At 41.0% G+C, this 13431-nt stretch overlaps 1 protein-coding gene across 2 annotated transcripts in view; it reads right to left on the minus strand.

The window, feature by feature from the left end:
• The window catches only part of TAF1B (TATA-box binding protein associated factor, RNA polymerase I subunit B), a 95531-nt gene that overhangs the window by 81854 nt on the left and 246 nt on the right, over positions 1 to 13431 (minus strand). The gene's annotated exons all lie outside the window — the stretch shown is intronic.

Raw genomic sequence — 13431 nt, forward strand, 5'->3', positions numbered from 1 at the left:
TGTGTACTCCACATGTTCATTGCTTTTTAAATAAATATCTGAATGATTTTGCTGACACCAGTTGTTTCTAAACATTTCAGTATCCATGTGTGAGGCAATGAATCGAAGGCTTTCTTGTAGTCAATCCATGCAACACTTAGATTTGTTTTTCTTCTCTTGCAATTTTCTAAAATCATTTTGTCAATCAGCAGCTGGTCTTTTGTGCCTCTGGTGTTCGGGCAATTTCCTTTCTGTTCAACTGGAAGCTGTTTGTTAGTTAATAAGTGTTGCATTACTTCATCTGCTATTATTCCAGTTAATAATTTGAACATGGTTGGCAGGCAGGTTATTGGTCTATAATTACTTGGAACTGCACCTTTTGCTGGGTCTTTCATTATGAGATGAGTTTTCCCAGTTGTAAGCCATTGTTCTATATCACCTCCTTGTAAAATGTGATTGAACTGTTTTGATAGTTGTTTATGAAGGCTTGTTAGGTGTTTAAGCCAAAAACCATGCAGTTCATCGTCGCCTGGCACAGTCCAATTTTTAATTTTCTTTGCTCTTTCACTTATTAATTCTGGTGTTATTATTAGATCTTGCATTTGTTGGTTACATTTTTCGACCTCTTTCATCCAGCCTGCTTTTTTATTATAATCTATTGGATTGTCCCATAATTTCCCCCAGAATTGCACTGTTTCTTCTTTATTTGGTGTTTCCACATTTCTTGCAGTTTCTCCTTCTATGCTTTGGTAGAAACGTCTCTGATTTGACTGGAATTGGAGATTCTGCCTGTGTTGTGTGATTCTGGCTTCGTATCTGCTTATCTTCTTTACACTGCTGTTATTTTCTGCTTTATTATTTCCAGGACTTCTCTAATTTTCCTTGAATCTAGGTGGTATTTTTGGATCAGATACTGTTTGGTGTTTTCATTCTTCAGCTTCTTGTTTTTCATATCTTTCAATTTACTATCATCTGATCTGAGCCTGGAGATTTTATTTTCTAATCTAATCTTCCATTTAGGTGATGTACTACTTTCTTTTTTTACAGGTCCATTGATCCTATATCCGAGCTCTTTTGTTGTTGTTGTTGCTGCACTGTACATTAGCTGGTTTGTTTCTTGCAAATCATTGGTTGTTATTTCTGCAAGTGCAGCATTGACATCTTTTAATGCCTGAGTAAGTTGTTCTTTGGCAACTGTTTTTTAGATGATGATGATGATGATTATTATTACTAGTATATTATATGTTAGTATTATTATATTAGTACAGTGGTCCCTCTACTTACGAAATTAATCCGTTCCGAATGCACATTTGTAAGTCGAAGAGTTCGTAAGTCGAAAAGCGGTTTCCCATAGGAATGCATTGGGAACGGATTAATGCGTTCCGGAGCCTAGAAAAAAGACCCAGACCCCCAGTAAGGCTTGCAAACTGCACAGGAACATTTCTTTTCAAGAATAAACAGGCAGTAAACAGGCAGGCAAGTCAAGGAAACCGCATGTAAAATTCGTAAGTCGAGGAAACCCCATCTAAAAATTTGTAAGTCGAAAAAACCGCATCTAAAACTGCCATTTGTAACTCGAAAAATACTTATGTCGAGTAGTTCGTAAGTCGAGGGACCACTGTATTAGTATTAGTATTAGTATTAGTATTAGTATTAGTATTATAGCCGAGGCATCGCTTGAAGACACATGATGCAGCAATCTTTCTGAAGCTGACCAGCACAGCTGGGGACCTGGGTCAGGGGTCAGCATGGTTGGACAGTTACTAAGGGCCCAGGGCCTTGAGGAGAGCCCACTGCTGATCCCTGAGACCCCTTATGTGCCTATGGCCTTTGTGCGGCAGCAGTAGAGATTCTCTCTTGGGGCCCATTCAGATAGGAGGAGACCTGTAGAGGGGCAGTTTGACCAGGACTGAAACCTCAGGAAACCTCGAGCCAGTCCTGATCCTATGTATGCTGTCTTGAGTTGACAGAAGAAAGGCAAGATATAAATAAACAGCATTAAAGAATAGGGAATAGCTGCATTTAGAAATCTTAATTGTGACTAGGACTACTATCTGTTTAAATTATATTACAAATGAATGATTATGTACAATTATTGCTAATATAACATTTTGAATAAATAATGAAAGTTGCCCTCAGGACAATGCACAAAATTAAGGCATGCAGTCAGTTTTCTAACACTAAGAAATCTCAAGAATAACTTTTATGATGCAAATTAATGATTACTCAATCAGTGTTTAAATTGCGCTCCTTTCCATGTGCAGAATACTCTCCAGTTTACAGAAGGGAACAGGAAAGGCCTTCTTTGCACAGTTTCCATATCAGAATTAATGAATCACAGCTATTAAGTTGGGCAAAAAAAGAAATGTGTGCTACATCATGAAAGCAGTTACAGCATGCTCCATCCTTTCTCATGCATGTACCTATATAGCTGTTAAGACATACCCAGACTCGAGGAGGAGGAGGAGGAGGAGGAGGAGGAGGAGGAGGAGGAGGAGGAGGAGGAGGAAACTCCAGCTGAGACCCTTGGCCCTGACAGAAGCCCCCCAGATCCAGCAGATCCTGAGCAGCCAGAGCTTGTTACCTGAAAGTTGTCTCCTTGGAAGTGCCCTAGAGCTCTGGGGACCCAGTGCCCCTCCAGCAAGGCACCTGTCTTGGCCCCAAAACCCACTTCATCACCCCTGGGGCAGAGACAGTGCTGTGAAAGGATTTAAACAGGGTTTTGTAGTGTATGTAGGGGGCGACTCGGAAGAATACCCCTCATATGTGATTAAAGGATGTGCTGAGATCACATTGGCATGCCCTTTCAATGTTATCCTGTGTAGAGGGCCAAGTTAATCAGAACCAGCCCTTGGTGAGAATAGACTGTGTACAAGGGGCCAGGAGAGGAGCAAGCCTTTAAGAGATAAGCAGTGGCATGTGTGGGTCAGGAGCAGAACTTACTAGAGTCCCCATGAGGTTTTCCTTCTGCTTGTGCAGCTGCATGCATGGGAAGGGATGGATTGTGTAAATGTTAAAAAAAATCATCAGTATTTTAGAAAGACTCTATATTAGTGAACACAAAAATCAACTTGCATCTGCCTAACCTGAGAACAAAAGATTATGGCTGTACTCAGACAAAGCTGTAGGATGGTCATCCATCATTTCATAACAGGATGCCAGTGCTTGACAGCCCCCTTAGATAATGTGCCCTTATCCACTGAACGCTTACAGGAGGGTCTATCTTCTGGGATGTTCCATGTAAATACACCCATCGTAGAATAAGAATGCTAAACTAAATATTTCTTTGGTACAAACTTTGTTTGCATTATTAAACCTTTTCCTTCAATATCGTAATCTCCAAAATGAAAATATAATTAGGCTTAGCCCAGGGAGTGTTAAGGAATGTACTTAATTCAAGTTTGCAGACCTTTGAAGCCCTCAAATACTGCATGTACTAATTACTGTTTTATTGCACATCATCTACAATAGAGCTCTCTTGACTGTAATTTGGTGATGTGTTTAAGACATAGGAAACATGTTCCCCCTCAAAAATGCCCTATGGAAAAACAGAACTATTTCCAAATTACAATTGTTCTTTTTTGTTTGCCCTCTGGAGATTTAAAAATGGAGCTGAGACACTCAAAGCCAATGACCTACAAATGCCTGCTAGTTTCATACAGGACTTCAAGGTGGTTCAGAATGGTAATAGCATTATTGATCATTAGGACTGTAAAGGTAAAGTGTGCCATCAAGTCAATTTCGACTCTTGGCGCCCACAGAGCCCTGTGGTTTTCTTTTGGTAGAATACAGGAGGGGTTTACCATTGCCTCCTCCCATGCAGTATGAGATGATGCCTTTCAGCATCTTCCTGTATTGCTGCTGCCCGATACAGTACTAGCGGGGATTCAAACCGGCAACCTTCTGCTTGTTAGTCAAGCATTTCCCTGCTGCGCCGCTGAAGCTGACATTAGGACTGTGCATGGTGCTAATCATTGAGATTGACTCTATCTCGGTAATGATTGAATCAGGCATTCTATTATTGTCGCAGTCCATATCACATTGATCCGATACCTCAGTATTGGTTCAATGCATCAGAGCAGAGGTGGAAGGGCTTACATTTAAAGAAGATCTGGTGTTTGGTGAAGAAAGCAGTGGCTCAGAAGGCAACCATGGTGGCAGCTATTCTAATTGTAACCTTTCCCTTCACTCTACCACCGTAGAATGCACATGGGCAGAAAGCAACATCATTCCGTTGCATCCTTTTTCTAGTGCATTATTAGGAAAGAAATGACCACACCCTGTAGTTACAGGGCTTGGCCATTTCCCCCATTCCTCTGCCCCAATAATTCACCAGGGAAAAGATGCAATGTAATGGCAGTTTTGATTGCTGCCACTATCCTCACCAAACACTGGATCTTCTTTAAAGTCCCATGATCATCCGAAAGGTTTGATACATTGCAGCATTGCATCTAATCTATTGACGATATTGGGGACATTTTTCATCAGAACCATTTCTGATGACCAATGCACTGATATGGCTTGCATCACATTGGAACTGATTATTGTTCCAATTCTAGCACTTTTGATTATTATTTATGTCCCACTTTTCCCCATGGAAATCAAGGTGGCATATGTAGGATTCTGAGACAGTCTCTCATTCAGGCACTGACCAGACCAAAACCTATTTCTCTTCAGCACAATGCACCTTCAGAGCATTTCCAATAAGTACTATTCTGCTCACAAAATACTTCTTGTAGATAATTCTTTAAGTCTAGCATGCATCAGATCCTTCTTGCCAGAATTCTTCTCTCCTGAGCTAATCTAGCATCAAGTGATATCTTATATAAGGGAAATATATACAGTAAATATTCATCGCATTTGTATCAGGGGGTGGTGCTGCAGAAAGGAACTGAGACAACCATAGTGGAGTACCTTTCACAGCCCAGGGCCTACATTGCCAACAAAGGTGAGGGGCTGTGAGTAGTTCCATTGGAATCCCTATCACAGAAATCTTTTGCACTATCACTGTTGTTTCAGCGCCCCCAACTCTGCCCATTTGGAGCACACAAATGGCAACTGGAAAAGCACAAGTGGGACCCACCACCGGAGATTTTATTTACACTCCCTGCACATGTCATCTGTATAATCTTTCTACCACAAAGGCTCCACTGAACCTCTGGCTTTAAGAAGTCAATACATAGTTCTGAACAAATGAATATACCATACTATTGTATATTAGTATACAATAGTACACTATTGTACACTACACTAATTTTCAAATAGAAATGTCAAAAATTTCTTCCTTGCTCTTCTATCCCCAGCAGCGCACAAAACTATTAGGACTGTTCAGTCTTGCTCTGACAAGTAAATAATAAAGCATAGAAATGTAAGTTAGCAGTGGAAAAATTCTGATATCTTGATGCATCATAAGCCAGAAAGACCACACAAGATGTCTCTTGATCTACAGTGTACAGGTTATATCTTGTGGGCAAAAAGACAGATTGTTTTTTTAAGAAGCATTTTATTACAATTTATCATAATACCACTTTATTTCTCTTTGCATCAAAATTTTCTACTGGTTGAGGGAAGGAGGATAGCTTTGATTAATTCTGTTTGATTATACAGTACTGTTACTTAAATTAAATGTTACTTCTTTAAATAGTATTTTTCTCTTTGGGTTTTTCTTCACATGTACATTATGGGATTCACATATTTAATCACCACAAGGTTAGGTAAAACGATTAAATCACAATCGTAATTCCTGAAGTTAGTGATAAGAACTGTAACAATTTTGTACCCTTAAAAACAAAATAAATGATGGCAACTATTGAAAACAGACATGGGAAACAATGACAGAGCCAGATGTTTTGACAAAACAAACTTGAAATGTTTCATGTGTTTGGGCCATAGGGAACAATGGGGAACATGAAACACCCATTGTTCCCCATGGATAGCTCCTAGGGACACCAAAGTGGGTTGTGTGGTAGGGCATTATGGGTACTACCTACCACCCAGCCTACAAAAGAAATGGGCAAGAGGGCTATTTTTAATTTTTTTTAACCTTTTCCCAAAACCCACATAGGATCCTATGGGGGAAAGTTAAAAAAAAATTTAATCATCCACTTGCCCATTTCTTTTGTGGTTTGGGTGGTAGGTAGCACCCATAATGCCCTACCACACAACCCACTTTGGTGTCCCTAGGAGCTATCCATGGGAAACAATGGGTGTTTCATGTTCCCCATTGTTCCCTATGGCCAGAACAAGCAGAGTGCACACATTTTGCAACTCTGCTGTGAAAAAAACTGCAGAACAGAAGCAAGCACATAGTAAAAAGAAATTTGTCCCTCCTAACACTGAACACACATTTCAAACACAGTCCAAAAATGGCCAAAATGAATCACTTACCCAGAATCCACTGCCAGCCACAGTTCCTATGCTGCAGTAACATCATTGGCACAAGTTGCTCTCTATCACACAATTATGACTCCTTATTTCCTAGCATTGCAACAGCTGCCACAGCAGCACCCTTAGCAGCAAGCATAGTCATATGCTCAACTAGAACAACTTCAGCCACATTTTGATTGAGTACACCTTTCAATGCAGATTGCAGATCAGAGCAGTGAATAAAGCACAAGTTAGTCTCAAGGCCAGAAATGGAGCTCATCACAGCAATTGCCAAGAAATATTACTTACACATGCACACAGAGCTGCCACTGTCCATTTCTTGCCACAACACTCTCTCACAAACAAAACAAACTACAACTCAAGGGAGGCAGGCACCCTGATCCATCTGTCAAGCTGTCAGCCAAGGCTCAACACTAATTTGAAGCCATGGCATTATCTAGACACAGGCAGGCAGGCAGCAGTGTTGGAGCGCAGGATATACACACACTGGAGAAGAAGAGAAGAAAGAAGAGTTCTTCTTATGGTAAGAGTTAGCTTTTTGTTTCTTGTTGTCAGAACATTGGTCCATCTAGCTCAGTATTGTCTACAGTACTCTGTCCTCCTGTCTCTCTGTGGTAAGCAGGGTGGAAGGAAGGAAGGTTTGATTTTGTGGCTTCCGTGTCAGCACTCAGTATAATATGCTGTGCTATTGCTGCTATAACTATCTGATTTTGCTGGATCTCAGATTGACAAAGAACTTGGGTGCCTGCCTCCCTTGAGTTGTAGTTTGTTTTGTTTGTGAGATAGTGTTGTGGCAAGAAATGGATCTCCAGAGCTCATTTCCAGCCTGCTGGCTGGCTGCATTTATTTCCCTTTCTCTCCCTTCAGCAAGGGGAAGGGAAATAAATGCACCCAGCCAGCAAAGGCTGACTCGAAATGCAATCTGGAAGGCTGGGGTGGGCTCTCTGGCGATTCAGTATATGACATCATGTGCATCGGTGATTGGCCCCCTTTGTGTATGACATCACATACAAGGAGGGCTCTAGCAGCCCTTTTGATTGGCAGTCCGGGTTCTTTGAACTTTACCACTCAATGGTGGCTCTGCTCCTGTCCCCAGCCAATGGGGCAACAGTTGCCCATAACAACATTTTATTTGGATGATAATAAGCCAACCAAGAAGGAAGGAGACCACAAGCCAGTTAGTTGTCAGTGCCAAAAAAACATTCAGCAAGGGAAAAATAGGCCTCCAAAATGGCGCTTGAAACACTAAAAACATTTTGAGTTGAAACAGGGCTGCTTTGTTTTGAGCTAGAAACAGGCCCTTTATTCTAAGGTGTTTTGTTTCGATCTTGAAACACTCGAAACAGCCATTTGAGCTCGAAATGTTTTGCACCTCCCCCTGCCTACAATATGTTATCAGTAGTTTGACATATACTTCAACAGCTTCAGAAGATGAAATGCTGACTGTGTTCTGTCTGGTGCCTTTAGTCTTCCTGCATGAGTATTTACCTTGAACCTTTTTGAGGCCAGAACTCTGGCCCAAATCCTATATGGGGCACAAGTGGTATTTACCTCAATCAAGTTTCCATAAAGCAAATCCAAACAAAATTATTGTGGTCTATTCTTGCTGCCCCCAGATGTGTGCCTAATGCAGTGCTCGGATTGGAGACTGGGATGCCCAAAATTGAGTTGAGGGCTTGGAAGTGTATGATCAATATTGGCTTAAAGTAGTTAATCCAATTGGATTAACTCCCTTGGTCCTATCAGATGACCATCTGTCCAAGTGGAAATTGGAAGTTACAAATAAGTTACTGTCATTGGGTTTTCAATAGAACTCTTTATTTATTTAGGTTACAAGCAAGCCAAACAGATTTCTTCCCAACGGGTGGACAATACAGAAAATAAAAATGAGGTAAATGGAATGCCCCAGTACATGAGGAACTGGGTAGTATATTTTGTATGGGAACCTGTGAGCTAGTTAACAATGCTTTCCTTTCCCAGGCTGTGAAAGGAATTATTCAGGGCAAGACATAATGTTCTCCCCTCTGCACTCCTACAGGGTAGATACTCAAAAGTGTCATTGGCTGATAGAACCTGCCCATGTGGGGCAGAGGAGATAGAAACGATCCAACATACCCTGTTATACTGCCCCTTCTACAAGGCCTCCTGCACAAGATATATCTCCCCTCTATTGTGGAGGCATCCAGACAGTCTGGAGGAGGGGTTTCATAGCAAACTATTGCTCTCTGATACAGCTCAAACCATAACCCATATGGTAGCTAAATTTTGTGTAGCAGCAGTGAAAATACGACAACAATTGACACAGTCATGATCCAGTCAGTTGTAATATTTTTATGTATTGTTGTTTGTTTTAATCTTTTATTTGATCTTTGATCAAAATAAATATTGATTTGATTTGCATGAATATTTACATGGGTGTAAACAAGAGGCATTTCCTCCCCACTCAGAGGTTTAACTTCCAGAGTGCTGGGGGACAAGGGAAGCTGAACTCGGATGAATGACAACTCAACTAACATTAACAACATCCATATTCACAGCATTCTAGCAAGGGATTTCCCTAAAGGCAAAAAGAAGGGACAAAAGAGGGACAGTGATTTGTAAGAGATTAATCCCAGATAGTAGGAACTGTGTTTATTCCTTAATAAACACAAAGCAATCTTATGTTTGTTTAACTAAGTTTTATTCAGAAACAACTCCATCTTCTCTTTCTCCTTTCTCTCCCTTTTCCTTTCCACTTTCTCCTGTCCGTCCCCCCCACTCTACAACAGGCCTGTTCAACTTAGGCCCTCCTCAGCTGTTTTTGGACTACAACACCCATAATCCCCAGCCACAGTGGTCAATAGCCAGGGATTATGGAAGTTGTAGGCCAACATCTGCAGGAAGACTGAAAATGAGCAGCCCTGCTCTACAGGATCCCCACGGGGACAAACTTCTAATTAACAAAACATAAAAGATTGCTGGATAGAATACAACAAACTGTTCCTGGTAAATAATAATGATTCAATCATATGAGTTGCAGCTTGACAACCATAGTGCTGTTTGCAGGGAGCGAAAAAACAAGGGTGCTTTGGAGGTCCTTTGGTGGCCTAGAAATCAAAGTGTGGGAGCTAAATGTTGCATGTTGCTTGGAAATAATCAGCTAAACCTTTACATCTCTTCAGTTCAGACATTCCAATATATCTCCTAACCCCCAAGTTCTCATACCTAGTGAACAGAGGCCGTCCAAGACATTTTGCTTTCTATGGCAAAGGACAATATGATGCCTTCCCATCTGCACGTGGGGTCCTCTGAATGCTCAGGCCATACTAGGCAGCAGTGGCAACATGCAAGCACTCACAGACCATGCCACCACACCAAGACAAACTGTAGCATTTTTGGCTCACGTTGATGGGGGGAAGAGGGGAAAGAAGAGGCTCACCCCACTGGGACAAGGTGGGGGAAATGAACAGCATGCCACAATGTGATGAGGCAGGGCAGTGGGAGGCAAGGAGGCCCATGGTATTAGAGAGCTGGTACTTGACACCCCATGTGCCCCATCTGTGTCCCTATACTTGTACCTGTGCCTGAGGTGACTACTTCACCCTGCCTCATGGAAGGGCTGCCCCTGCTCGTAACATCAAGAGGTTGTCCCACATTTACCAACACCCCACCTTGACACAATATGCTGATCCAATATCTTAACTGAGTAACTCAACCGATACTGTGCACAACTTACATTACGTAAGCATTTCACTACACATTAAATGTTCCTGTCTCCGATCAATGGCAGAATGGCATTCTATACAGTACAGAGGTGCCACTTCACCCCTCAGTTTATATCAGGGTTTATTCTAAGTTTCCCCCCAACTGCACAAGGAACTGGTGCAGCAGCACCCACCCACCCCCATCTGTGAACACCTCCCAAACTTTTTAAACTGACAAAAAGAAAAGAATAACATAACAGAGAGAAGTAAAAATGAGAACGAATAGAGAATTTAAGAGAAGGAGACAGAGGGAAGAGGTAAGGAAGGACAGGGAAACAAGAGAAGACGGGACAAAGAAGGCACCTTGAAAAATAGTAATAGTAATAATGATAATCATAATAATGATTATGATAATCATAATAATAAATGGAAGATAAATATCCATTTATTAATTATTGATTATTATTAAATGGATATTTATCTTCCATCCCAAACTATAGTTGAAGACTGAGACATTTTTCTCATCTATTTCTAAAACCCTTATTAAACCCCCATATTCCAAACTGCACAAAAACCTAGTTCCAACTGCACAGTTTCCCCCCACTGCACAACATGTAGCCAGCTGCACTTTAGAATAAATACTGGTTTGTTTACAATGAGAATGAACCTCATCGTACTCTACATTACACAAAGCTTTGCAGGGGGAGAAGTAATCTAGGACAGAGAAATACACATTGTAATTTTTTGTTGGTTCTATTAACATTTTAAAAATGCATCCATGCAATCTATATTGGTATATTGGATAATACATTTTATTTTAAAATCAATAATTAAAACCAGCCTGAGACAAGAGATACTTTCTGTTTTTTCAACTATTTCCTCAACCACTGCTGATTTGCATTCACATTATAAATTGCAATTTCCTTACAATCATTTGCAATTTATTTTCCAAGAGGCATAATAATAAGTTAAAAAATAGTTGTTGCTGTTTTTCTGACCATTTCTGGATATTGCTTGATTAATATATATTTCCCCAAAGTTAACTCTATTAGCATACAAAATGCTAATTGCCTTATTTATTTATTTATGCCTTATTTATTTATTTATTCAATTTCTATACCACCCTTCCAAAAGTGGCTCAGGGTGGTTTACACATAGAAATAATAAATAAATAAGATGGATCCCTGTCCCCAAAGGGCTCACAATCTAATAAGAAACATGAGATACACACCAGCCACAGTCACTAGAGGTACTGTGCTGGGGGTGGATAGGGCCAGTTACTCTCCCCCTGCTAAATAAAAGAGAATCCCTATGTTAAAAGGTACCTCTTTGCCAAGTTAGCAGGGATTCTAACTGAACCTCAAGGGGTTCTTGAGGTCATTCTCACGAACACTGCATGTGGGTCTTGGGACAGGGGGGAAAGGCGGGATCACACCGACCTTTCCCCACATGACCACCTTTCCCTTCCCGCCACACCACTCGCAGGCCCACATGATTGCTGCTATGGTGAGCAGTGCAGCAATCTGGAGACTGGGGAAATGAAGCCTGACCTCCAGGAATCCCACAATGCACTGCATGAGCAGCGTGATGTATTGTGGAACTGCTAGAGACTGGGTCACTCCTTCCCTCAGCCTCTATCATTAAAAGGCCTGCCAGAAGCTTGGCTGCCCACATGAGCAGGCAGTGAGGAAGAAGGGCATGTGCATGCCCTCCTATTATCAGTTTTAGCCTGGGTAAAAAAAACCCAGGCTACCTGGATGAGAAGCACCAGGATCAGGATTGATCCCAGTGGTCCTCATGAGCAGCTCTACCTGTGTAGAGCGGTGCTAATCAAGATAGAGCTGGCTGTGAGAATGACCTCCTTATCTATTACAATTTCTACATTTTCAGAGAGCCCCTAAAAATGATATTGTTTGTTGCCATAGAGATTGCTGTATACAACGAGCTATCTATCTATCTATCTATCTATCTATCTATCTATCTATCTATCTATCTATCTATGAATTATCTTATATATGCAAAACAGCCAGTTGTGAGTGGGCGAAGGAGCTCCTTATTTTTACACATCCATGGCTGTGTAAAAATTAAAATTCTGAACACACTGGTTTCCCCTAAGGAATATGTAGTGGGCCAAGAAAATCCAGCCTTTTCTCAATCTTGTTTGATCTAGGAAGAATTCCAGTCACATCACTTCTCAGAGTTGATCAGAGATGTAGAAACCTGCTCAGACATTTGTAAAGGTTTCTGGGCTAAAACTCAGACTTTTCATTGGGTGGCCAGAAAGTTCTAGACCAGAAATGTTTACAAATGTATGCCGTACAGGTATATAGAAGAGGGGATTCCAGCAAGTGCAGGGTGTCATGCAGGGGGGAGGAAACTAAAGCAGCACCTGCTGCAGTTCCTTCGTTAAACCCAAGTCCTCATCAGAAGTTATTTTAAAAGGGATGTTGTACCTCTGTGCAGTGTGTCAAGAATGCACCAGCAAGCCCCACCCTGGTTCTGAGAAGCCTCACACTGCTGCTCTGTCCACACTTAAGGTGTATGTCTGAAGAGGCAAATAGCGTAAGTATGATGGAGCTTGTTTCCATGATTGGAAGGCTAGGGCACCCTGTGCTCTCGATTATGGATCGCAGGGGGCAGGATGGGGTGGGGCTTGCTGGCACACTTCCATTAGTATTATGCACTAGTACGTAATGAATGGCCAGGGTTTCATATCTAATAATTTGAAGCATATGAGTTGTAAACATTGAAACAATACAGAATATGGATCTTCTGCCTTTTCTGGATTATGCCATACAACTGTATAATTTCAGTCTTCTTGTTTACTTCAGAAAAATAATTAAATTATTTTTGAGTCATTCAAATACATCAGATTTGACATTCTTTTATTGGGCTTTTGTCCTCCGTTTCACTTATCCCTTCCATCCATGCTGTATAATTCTTATTCAGATATGCTGTTTTCTCAGTCTTCTATCAATCACTAAAGCAACTAGCCGCTTTGAAATGGACCTAAAATGTTTTTCCCTACCTCCCACACAGAATGCTTTCCATAAAAGCTGTTCTTCATCACCATAGAAACCACCATCTCTCTGTGGCCTAATCAAGTTTGACTGGGTGTTAAAATGATCAGTCTGTCAAGTTTACTCTCCACTGCCATGTTATTTTTCAAAAATAGAAAAAACCATACTGGCCTACACTTTTCATGTCAACACCACCTAACTTTTGTCAAAGTCAGTTTGCATTGCCAACTCTTCTGACATTTAGGGTCACCTCATAGATTATATTTTTAAAAGGTTTTTTTTCTGATTAACCATATTAATTTTCTGATTACGAAGAAAAGGGAACAAACTTTCCTCTATAGTGTACACATACATATACATTT

Source organism: Hemicordylus capensis, chromosome 1, assembly GCF_027244095.1.
Source record: "Hemicordylus capensis ecotype Gifberg chromosome 1, rHemCap1.1.pri, whole genome shotgun sequence".
Taxonomy (NCBI): Eukaryota; Metazoa; Chordata; class Lepidosauria; order Squamata; family Cordylidae; genus Hemicordylus; species Hemicordylus capensis.